This window comes from Coturnix japonica, chromosome 9 (assembly GCF_054131305.1).
Source record: "Coturnix japonica strain WE chromosome 9, WE-NBRP24, whole genome shotgun sequence".
Classification (NCBI taxonomy): Eukaryota; Metazoa; Chordata; class Aves; order Galliformes; family Phasianidae; genus Coturnix; species Coturnix japonica.
In genome coordinates this window covers 11,430,683-11,441,234 of record NC_140671.1, presented here as the reverse complement: position 1 = coordinate 11,441,234, position 10,552 = coordinate 11,430,683, and the positions used below count along the sequence as shown (strand labels likewise).

Genomic DNA, 10,552 nt, shown 5'->3' with positions numbered 1-10,552 from the left:
TCTCAAAAATTCAGACGTCAGGAAGAAAAATGCTATTAAAAGAAAAAAAAAAAAAAAAAAAAAAGAATCCCCAAAACCAGAACCAATCAACCTAATAATAATAATAATAATAATAATAATAATAATAATAATAAAGGGAGAGAGAATAAAAATAATAAAAAATATAAGAAGAATTTAAAAAACAAAATCGGAAAAAAAAATATCAGGGAGGGGGAGCGGAGCTGCTGTCAAGTTCTTCCCCCTCTTCTCTCCGGAGCCTCGGTAGGAAAAAAGCGATGCCCCGAGCGAGAAAAGCCCGAGCCCCCCCGCGGAAGCCCCCCGAGTCCCTGCGGAGCGGGTGGGGAGCGGCGGGCGCGCTGCGTGCGGGTGCGGGAGGGGTGCATGAACGCCCCCGCAGCGGCCGGCGGCCCCGGTGCCTCGCTGTGCTCCGCCGCCGCGCCGCCACTCTCATGCTGTCCCCATCGCCAGCTTTGTCCCCCGCCTTAGTAATTCGCGCATCCTTATTCAGATTTGGTGACGTGGGGGCTCGCGTCGGGCTGGCGGCGGCCAATGACAGCGCGGTGGCCATGGCAACCTCTTAATTTATAGCATATCTAAATTGGCTCCAGCCTTGTGCTTGGCACAGAGGGAAAAAAACAACGCGCCTCTATTGTTGAGGGTGGCTTGTACCTGCGCCGCCAAGTGAGTACGCACCTGGCCTGGGGTGCCGGGGGGGCTCTGCTCAGCCTTTCTCTCTCTCTCTCTCGTTTTTTAATTCTTTCTTTGATGGGGATGTTCGTTCCGGGGGTCCCGAGGGGACGGGGCGGCCGTCACCTGTTCTGTCACTGTTCGTAACACTCCCGCAGCTGTTCCCCTCTCAGCCCGCTCTGTGACCGGGGTAGGCGGTGAAAGCACGAAGGAGGTGAGGGTGGTGGGGGGGGAGGAACCCGGGGGTGGGGACAGAGGAGACGAAAAGTTACGCGGCTCCTCGCAGTGCTGTGCCCCCCTCCCCACCACCCCCTACCCCCCCGAAGGCCTTTGTATCGTAACCGTGTCCCCTTCGGGAGAGGGGCTGACGCTGAGAGGGAGGGGTGGGGGGGCGAGGGGGAGGAGGGGGATGCCGGAGCCAGGGATCGCCGCACTTCTCCGCTGCTTGTGCTCTTCAGTTTCAGGTGCTGCGGAGCTACGACAACCGGCGGCAGCGAGGGACACCCGGACACCGGGTTTTGGCGCTGGGATGGGTGGCCCTCCGTTCCTCCCTTCCCCGCAGCCGGCCCTCCACATCCGTTCCCTCTCGTTCTCCGCACCGTGGAGGAAGGACTAGAGCGACCGGGCTGAAAAAATCTCAGTTGCAGCCAAAAAAGAAACCCCAAATCCTCAGGATAAGGACATCGCCGGGCAGGGGAAAGAGGATTGCTGAGATTGGGGATAGAGAACCGAAAAGGGGAAATGCGGAGACCAGCAACAAAATAAATGAGAAGAGAGGAGGAAAAAAAAAGAGGGAGAAAGAAAGGAGAAAGCAAGAGGGAAAATAAAACGAAAAATACAGAAACAAATCAAACAACAACAACAAAAACAGAACAACCGCAGAAGGGAACAGAAGACACGATAAAAAGGGGAGAGAAAGAGGAGGAAATAACTAAAAATAAAAATAAAAATAAAAAAAGAGGGAAGCGAGGAAAAAAATTTAAAAAAAAACTAAACGAAAAAGGTAGAAAAAAGAAATGAAAAAAAAAAAGAAGATAAAAGAAGAAGAAAAGAAAAAAGAAATAGGATAAAAGAAAAGGAATCAAAGGAAGGTGGGGTGAAAGAACGAAAAAGCGGAAAATAAAAATCATGAGAGAAGAAAGAAATGGAGAAACAAACAGGGAAAACAACAGAAGAATGAAAACGAAAGGAGGAAAAAAATAAAAGGGAGGAATAAGGGAAAGAACGGAAAATAGAGGAAACGAAAAAGAGAAAGCCAGGGGAGAAGCGTCTGAGAAAGTGAGCGAGAAGAGGAAGGAAGTGAAAGAAAACAATGAGAGGAGTAAATTCAGAAGGCGGTAACTGGAAAAGAAAGAAATAGGAAGGAAAATGGAAGCGGGGAGCAGACGCCTCTCGGGCCCCGAGCCCTCTCCCGCAGCGCCAAAGTTTGCCCTTGGTCCTCTCCGCTCCGCTGTGCTTTGTGTTGCGGGAAGCGGCGGTGCGGGGTCGAACCTCGGAGCCGGGTTCATCTCGGCTCAGCCCCGACTTCTCAACTCTTTGCTGCAGCGCAGCCGGTCCCGAGCCCAGAGACCTGTTCGCCCGTGTGCGTGCGTGCCCGCGGCGATGTGCGTACACGGCCACTCACACCTATGCGTGCACACCTCTTGGCGAGGGCAGCGTGTGGGCGGCGGAGACGCTTTTCACTCTATATTTTATTTCTACGGCTGCTCCCTGTGCGCCCTGTCGGCTCCGTGCGGGGCTTCGCGGCCGCGCTGCGGTACCGACCCAGGGACCCCCCCGCGTACACCATGCGGGCAGGGCCGGGGATACGAAGAGCTGCACTCCACCCCCCCACCCCCCCCCCACCTCCACCGAGCTCGGCCCTCCGTTTCGTTAGAAAGCCAAAGAATAAATAAAGGCAACGGGGAGGGAAGAACGAGAACGCAGCCTGGTGGCCCCCCAGCCCGTCCCCGCCAGACGCATTCCCTTATAGTAACAGCTGGTAATTCAGGCTGCGGAATACCGCCTATATGTAACTAATAAACCTACTGTGTCTTAACAGGGCAACGCGTGGAGGAGCGCTGTCGCTTATACAAGATGTCGATGGAATTTACTATATAAAAATTCCCCTTTCAAGAATAAAGTGTAGCAACTTACAGCACAACAAGCGACAGAGGGATAAGTGAAACAGACAAAAGACAAACAAGATAATAATCTGTTTCCAATCAGTTAAGCCCTGTAGAATTTGTAATACGCGGTTTGCATATTCCCCCTGTGTTTTGTAATTAATTGTCTATCTGTTAGGATGCTCCTCAGACGACTTTGTTGATATTTCCAACTAGTTTTGGTGGAGCCGCCAGGGAGCGCGGAACAGCGCGGAGAGCGGGGACGGGAGCCGAACCCGATCCGCACCCGTCCGCGGGGCTGTGCGGTGCTGTGCGGTGCTGTGCGGTGCTGTGCGGTGCTCCCGCCGCTCGCGCCCCCAACCCCCTCACCCGGCAAAAGCGGGACAGCGCGGTTTTAACATTAAACAAACCCAGCAAGCAGCTCCTCGCCGGGCCATAGGCGTTTCTGAGTGACTGCGTTACAAATTGTAAATTTAAATAGCTCACAGGATTCATTACCTCCCGCGTCTGATTTCACCCAGCCGTGAAAAATTGTCTTGGTGTACCACTGAGAAAGGGTTTGCTGCAAAGAGCCCCGCTCTAATCACCCGCTTTCTGTCTCTAACAAAAGTGTAATAATTTTGTTTGGAGTGTAACTATAACCCACGGTACAAAACCAAAACAAAACAAAAAAACAAACCAACCAGAAAGAAAGAAAGAAAGAAAGAAAGCTTCCAGCGTCTGAATGCATTAAGGAGACGTTTAAAAAGATAAATTAATACCAAGGTTAAAGGGGGGAAGGCATCTGGGACGTGGAAATTTCCGCGTGCTACGGGTGGCGGAGGTGAGAGCGCAGAGAGGGTGCACTCCCACTTCCCGACTCCGAGCACAAAGAGCCGCGCAGCGCTGCGCAACGAAACAACCCCCCCCCACCTCCCACCAGGTTCCCCTCTTTTCCCATCTCGGTGCCGGGGTGCCCCCCCTCCCCCCGCCCCCAGACCCGGGGCTGTTTTGTTGAAGGGTGGAGAAGGGGGTGGTGTGGAGAGAGAAAACAAACAAACAAACAAACGAACAAATTTCCGCCCCCTCCACGGCCGAACCGCGATGAGGGACCGGGGGATTTTCATTCTTTTTTACCTCTCTCTTTTCTTAATTTTTACGAATTGATTTTTTCCTTCCCTCCGAGCTCCAGCCGCTGTCGGAGGAACTAGAGCCACAAAACGAATGCCGGCGTCAAGGTGAGGCCCCGGAGAGGAGGAAAGCTCCGCGATTAGGTTTGTTCGGTGCCGTTTGAAGTGGGCGGAGGGCAGATGGGAAAGGGGAAAAAAAGAAAGAGAGGAAGAAAAAAAAAGAAAAAAGAACAAAAAAAGCAAGTAAGTAAGCAAGCAGTTCAACAAACAAAACCCCAAACCCACAAAAGCGTCAGAGGGGAAGCCGAGCGGCTGCGGATCCCCGGTGACGGCAGCCCCGATTCGCCGCCTCCCGCTCCGCTAATCGGGCGCAGTCAGGATTTCGTGGGGCACAGATTTCTCTGGTGTTTCAACGGCTGCTTCTCCCTTCCATCAGTGCTGTTTTAATAGGTTGATTTTATTAAATACACACGTACATACATGCACACACATATATATTATATTTTTATATATGTACTTATATATATTTATATTTATATACTTATAAATATATTTAAGAAATATATATATATACATATATTATATAATACACATATTATATATATATATATATATATATATATATATATATATATATATATATATCTTATATATATATAATTTATATTTTTTTTCCTCGCCATGTCAGGGCCCCGTTCCCGTCCCTGTTTCCCCGGACCTGGCCTCTCCCTGCTTTCCCTCCTCGGGGTCCCGCTGACCCGCGCCCCGGCTCTGCCGCTCCCTGCGGTGCCGCCGTCGGCTCGGACAAAGTAGGGCTGAGCCACGCGTCTCGCAATAAACGCAGTGGAGGCTGCCAAGCCCGCAGTGTCGGAAACTTATTTACTTGGGGGTTGTGAAGAACTCTCTTCAAATTTCCTCGAGCGATCCCCGGCCCGCTCTCGCCTTCCGTTGCTGTGACCGCCCCCCCCCCCTCCCCCGGAGGGGCTGCTCGGGCCGTTCCCACCCGCTCCCCCGCCGCCTTTCCCGCTAATGAGCGTGTGTGTTGACACGGCGAGGCGATGCCCCCGTTTGCCTTTGTTTAGGAGGTGTGAAAGAGGGAATCTGCATAAGAAAAGCCGGAGGCAACCGTGGAACTCCGAATAGCAGCGGCGGGACGGAGAGAGCCGGTGCGTGGGGATCGCGCCCCTTCGGGCAAAGCCCCTGGAGCTGGGGGGTGGCGAGGGGCAGGGCTGCACCTGAAGCTCGCCTTGGTGTTGGCAAGCCCGAGCAGGAAAGGATTTGTCGTGTTGCCATCGGGGGTCGAGGCTGATCCGGCTTTGAGATGCTGGGTGGGGGGAGGGGGGGGTGGGAGCTGGAGCTCACGTTACCCCAGAGGAGGAGGGGAAGAGCCGACAGAGTGGTGAGGCTGGTTCGCACCGAGCCCAGATGTGGGTCTTGCCTCACACTGGGAATGATGGGGAGGAGGCACGCGTGGAGAGTGCTGGGCGCGCCTTGAAGCTGCATACAGTGGCGGACAGCGGAGCCGACAGGGATAAAGGGGGCGGTGGGAGCAGCTCCTGGCGGGGGTCGGAGGGTGGTATTTGGGCTGGTATTTGGGAAGATTGTTGGCGGCGGAGAGCGGCGATGACTTTCTTCCAGGTCTCGGGTCAGGAAAGGGACACAAAGACAAGAAGTTTTCCTCCGAGGCGGGTCTGGCACTGTCCTTCGGGACGAGCCTCGGGCGGGGGTCACGGGCCCCGGGGGTCATGGGCGGCCCCGAGCCGAGCGGGGTCCTACCCGGCCCTGTCACCGCGTTGCCCACGAGCCCCCACCGCGCCCTCGCTGTGTGCGCAGCCCCGCCGGCGGTCCTGGAGCTATCCAGGGTCCTGAAAGGAGAGGCGCGATCTACCCCGGACCTCATCCCTGCATCAAGCCGCGGGCACCAGGCACCTCGCACAGCCCGCTGTTTCCACCCCCCGACCCCTCTCCTTTTATTTTGTTCTTTAGCTCTCTCACTCTTCCCTGTTTTGTTTTGCTTCTTCTTCTTCTTCTTCTTCTTTTTTTTTTTCCCTGTCTCAATTTTTTTCTTCCCCCCCCCCATTCTTCTTTTTTATTTATTTCTCTTTCTTTTTCTTTTATTTTTTTCTCTTTCATCCCTTCCTTTCTCCCTCCTCCCTCCCTTCCTCCCTTCTTCCCTCCCTCCCTCCCTCCCTCTCTTCCTCCCTTCCTTCCTTCTTTCCTTCCTTCCTTCCTTGCTTCCTTCCTTCCTTCCATTCTTTTTCTCTCTCTTTCTCCACCCATCTCTTTCTCTCTTTCTTTTCTAAAATATCCTTCTTTTTGCTTTCATTATTTCTCATTTTATCCTCTAATTTTTCATTCAATACCAGTCTCCCTGTCTGCCTTTTTGTTATCCCCTCCTTTTCCCATCACACTCAGAAAGATATGTTTGCCAGAAAGCAAGGAAATTTGGCAAACATGATGATATAATTAGAAGACATTCATTGGAGCCTCCCTGTCTTCCCAGTGCTGTGGAAGCATTAACAACTTCACTCCAGTGCAAGCCAAGCTATGCTTCCTGGAAAAGCCACCATCTCCAGACACTGGATCCAGGATAGCTGCTGGCAGCATTTCAGTGTTATGCTCTTACTCAGCTCAGTAGCTGTGATTAAATCTGGAAACCAAACTGCCATTGGTGGGGTGGACAGGCACAGACTCTGCCCCCAGTGTCTGTTATCCAAGAAAAAAAGTCATGAATGAAAAGACATGAGTGTCTTGGAAATGTGATGCTTGGAAACATCCCATCTCTTCTACAGAAATACTCCTTCCCTTGCACACTCCTTTCATTGCCCCCAGGGTAGTGAGTAGGCTGGACCACCAACATGCTTGGGCCATCACTGTCACCTGGGCACATGGACACATTTTTTTTCATTCCTCTCTTCCCCTCTCCACTAGCCCCCATGAAAGAGGAGCTGACTCTTCTCTATAACCATGCCCAGGGGCATAAAAGCAGCCAATCTCAATGTGGTCCCCCATCAGTATCAGTGTACCATATGTACCATGGACCAGGGGAGGAGAGCAGAGTCCTTGTGGGATGGGGAAGCAGTTCTTGGTTGCTTTCCATTTTTCTTTAAACAATTCTCATATATATACATAATTCTGGAGTGAGACAAAAACCAGCATGGGACAAGCAGGTTCAGCATGAAGTAACCTCTTCCAGCTGGGGTGGACAGGGATGCCCATGGAGGTCAGCTGGGCAGTGTGAGCAACATGTGCCATTGGGCTTCAGAAATGCTTGGTGAGGCAGAGACACCTCAAGGATCATCCTGGTCACTCAAGGTGAGTCCCAACATGGAATGGCCTCAGCTTTTGCAGTGCCTATGTGGTGACTAATCTCCCTCGTCTCCAGCACAGGTTGGTTCAGTGGATTAGCAAAGGCCATAACAAGCATTCAAACAAGAGTTTGTTGGGCAGTGCTCTGCTTTATTATGTTACTTTAAACAAATGATGTTTTGGGCAGCCTCCCTTATGGGCTTGTGTAAGTCTGACAAGTGGATTTGTGTAGGGAATACAGGTAGGGCTCATGCAGTCTTGCTTGTTACAAAAAGACCAAGTATCTCTATGGGTATATACAAATGTGATAGCAATGCACACATATACATCCAGCATAAAAAATACAGATGAGGCCAGGGGAGCACAATCTTCCCTTGGCACTCCATGCAGCACTGGCTTTGCTCATGCATCCCAGTGTATTTCTGCCCACATGTTCATGCACACAACTCCTAGGTATAAATGGCATGGGGCTGATGAGTGAGCATGTTCCTCTGTGCCCCACCTCCACAAACTCATGGCATCAATCAGAGGCTGTGTTCTCTCTGCAGAGTCTGAACCTGATTCTGTACCTGGAAGCCAGTGGGGATGAGATTCAGCGAAGGCAGGTCAGGTCTTTGGCTTGCAGATGCTTTGGGCTGCAGCAGGGACTGTACAGATATTGCTGAGAGCAGACCTTGCCCTGGCTCACAGTTCCTTTGCACTGGTGAGAACAGCAGAGAACACAGGAGCTGCATCTCACAGCTCTGTGGTCACTCCTTGCACAGCATCTCTCATTGTTTCCCTCAAACAATTTGAAAACCAGACTTTGGCTGGCTGCAAGCTGCAGACAGCAGACCTGCAGTGGGCTGGGGACATTTATGTGTTTTTGTTTTTCTTTTCCTCCAGAAGCATAAGGGATAAACACAATAATTTCAAAGAAGCGATAGCTTCCCACTGGAGAAACCAACAGGGACCTGCTGCAAAGTCCTGGTACGGTGTGTCACTGACACTGATTCAATCTGACACCTGGGTGTCTCCAAAGCCATCACATTGTGCGCTGCAAATGTATATTAACATTAGTATGCATTGGCACAATATGGATCCATTATTCCAAATGCTTATGAGAACTAGGTGCTGCATAGGAGCAGCTGCTGCTTTTTAAGCCTCAGAGCATCAATACATTCATAGAGTTTAGGGCCAGAAGGGACTCTGCCGAAGGCACAGCCTGACCTCCTGCAGAGTGCCAGCCACAGAGGCTCACCCTCTAAACTCAGCCGGGTAATTTGGTGATCTTGGCATTCTGCCTGGCACCTCCCTGCCCAACACCACTGGCCTGGGCTCAGAGCTAACACCAAAGAAGTTGCTGCTGTCCTCGGTTTCATTATTCTCCTTGTAATTCACTGAAGAGGATTTTTTTATTCCAAGGTTTGGCTTGTGCTGATGCAGCTTCACGCCACCGGGTCCTCCAGAGTGTCCCCCCTTCTCCCACACTGCCTTCTGGTACATGTGAGGAAAATGCTTTTCCACTTTTGTTGAAGTGGTGACTGCATAAAAGAAAGGGAAAAAAAAGGAAGGAAAAAGAAAAACAGCATTCTGGAATGTCCACCTTGAGAAGGATTCCTGTGGGTGGGAATTGCATGTGGGAGACGTTGCTGTTTGGGGTTATTTCCTGACTGTCAGACACAGCAAGCTGAAGTCTTTGTTTTGAGAAATCTGCATTCATGCCTTCTGCAGCAAAAAGGTAAGGCAGCAGAAGGGCTTTGGCTTGCATTACTTTGCCTGCTCTCAGGAAATGAAACAACAAACAATTCAAAGAGAAAGAAAAAAAAATTAAAAGAGAAAAAAATCCAGTAGATGAATGAAATAAAAAGAAAGTTCTATCACACACACACAAAATCTTCAGACACTGCTGGTGTGACTTTTAAAAATGGGTGGCTGTAATTCACATCCCTGGACTGGTGGTAAATGGCCTGAGATCAGCTTCAGGGTTACCTGCATAGGAGTTTGTCCCTTTGGTCTCAGCTCAGTCCTGGGGACAGCAGCGCTGCCATGGAGGAGAGGCAGTGCCATCCCATATCCATAGGACAACCTTGACACCGAGATTCATGAAGGAAGTTATCTGTGCAGCTCCTGGTGGGAGGACCTTAGTGGATTAAGAGGAAGCTGGACCAGCTAGGAGGGCAATTCCTGGTGGCATGGTGGAAGCACTGAGAGTACAGCTGGCTGTGCCTGGGAGAGCATCCCAGGGAGCTGCTCCAGCCCTTGCCCTGCTCTGCTGCTCAGCTGGACACTGCTCTCCTCTGTAAGAGGTTTGTATTTCTCCTGCATGGGGTTCCTCAGGGTTTGAGGAAGGAAGGACTTGCTGGCACTGCTGGAAAAGATGACTGTAGCACATCTCCTCCTATTCTATCTTGAGTGAATTGCCTCTTTCTTGGTTGCTAAGCTGGATCCTGGTTTGCCTTTTCTGTTCCACTGCTCGGCTAATGTCACAGCAGACATATCCCTCACCTCTCATAATATCTGACAATGATGAGAGGAAATGAAAAAGGATTATTTAGTATCATTTTTTCCTTCTACTAGACGTTTCATGTAGGAAACACTTTCAAAGAAGAGGGATGAATCACACAGCCACAGAAATTAGAGATGGAAAAGACCTTTTAGGTCAGCCAGTCCATTTCCCTGTGAATGCAGAAAAGCTTCTGAGTGCAGTTAGATTTTCAAGGACTTTGTCCAGTTTAAAACAACTCTGGTGGAAAAAAAAAAGCTTCAACTTCAGTCTATTCCGAGCCAGCTGTGGCTGACAGAGGGCCGCTTTTTGGCCAAGTGTGGTTTGAATGCTCCAGAACTTGGTGCCTGGAGAGGTGCAGACCTGCCATAGAGCTGAGTGCTGAGAAGATGACGAGCAGGTGGGGGCACAGGGTGCCACCCTTGGCTCTGTGCTAAGGGTACCTAGATCCAGCAGAGATCTGCTTCCCACAGGGAAGGGAGAGAATGGAAAATACAGGGAAGAGGGGAGGAGATAAACCCACAATTACATTAACAATCAAAGACACCTCCAGTCCAGTTCTTTGCTGCTGAATGCAGCCCTTTGGCTGTATGAACTTCTTCCTAGCAACTCTGTGAATCCTTACATCTATCTATCTATCTATCTATCTATCTATCTATCTATCTATCTATCTATCTATCTGATCATTTATCATTATTGGGAGGCAAAGGGTCACTGAGCGTGGTTAGCTACCCAGAAGGATTTTTCTAGGGGACAGCAAGAGGGACAGCAGCAACCTTCATCTGTGCTGACTGTGCTGTTAGGGATGGAGCAGGCTTGCCATCACTCCCCTCCGCACTGAACCTTAATCTCTGTCC

The 10,552-nt window shown here is 50.7% G+C and overlaps 1 long non-coding RNA gene across 1 annotated transcript; it reads left to right on the top strand.

The window, feature by feature from the left end:
* Positions 1-3,869: 3,869 nt before the first annotated feature.
* LOC116654121 (uncharacterized) lies at positions 3,870-4,758 on the top strand. The gene is made up of 2 exons (XR_004309051.2): positions 3,870-4,009; positions 4,590-4,758. It is a non-coding gene; the product is annotated as an uncharacterized LOC116654121 (long non-coding RNA).
* The last annotated feature ends 5,794 nt before the right edge of the window (positions 4,759-10,552 follow it).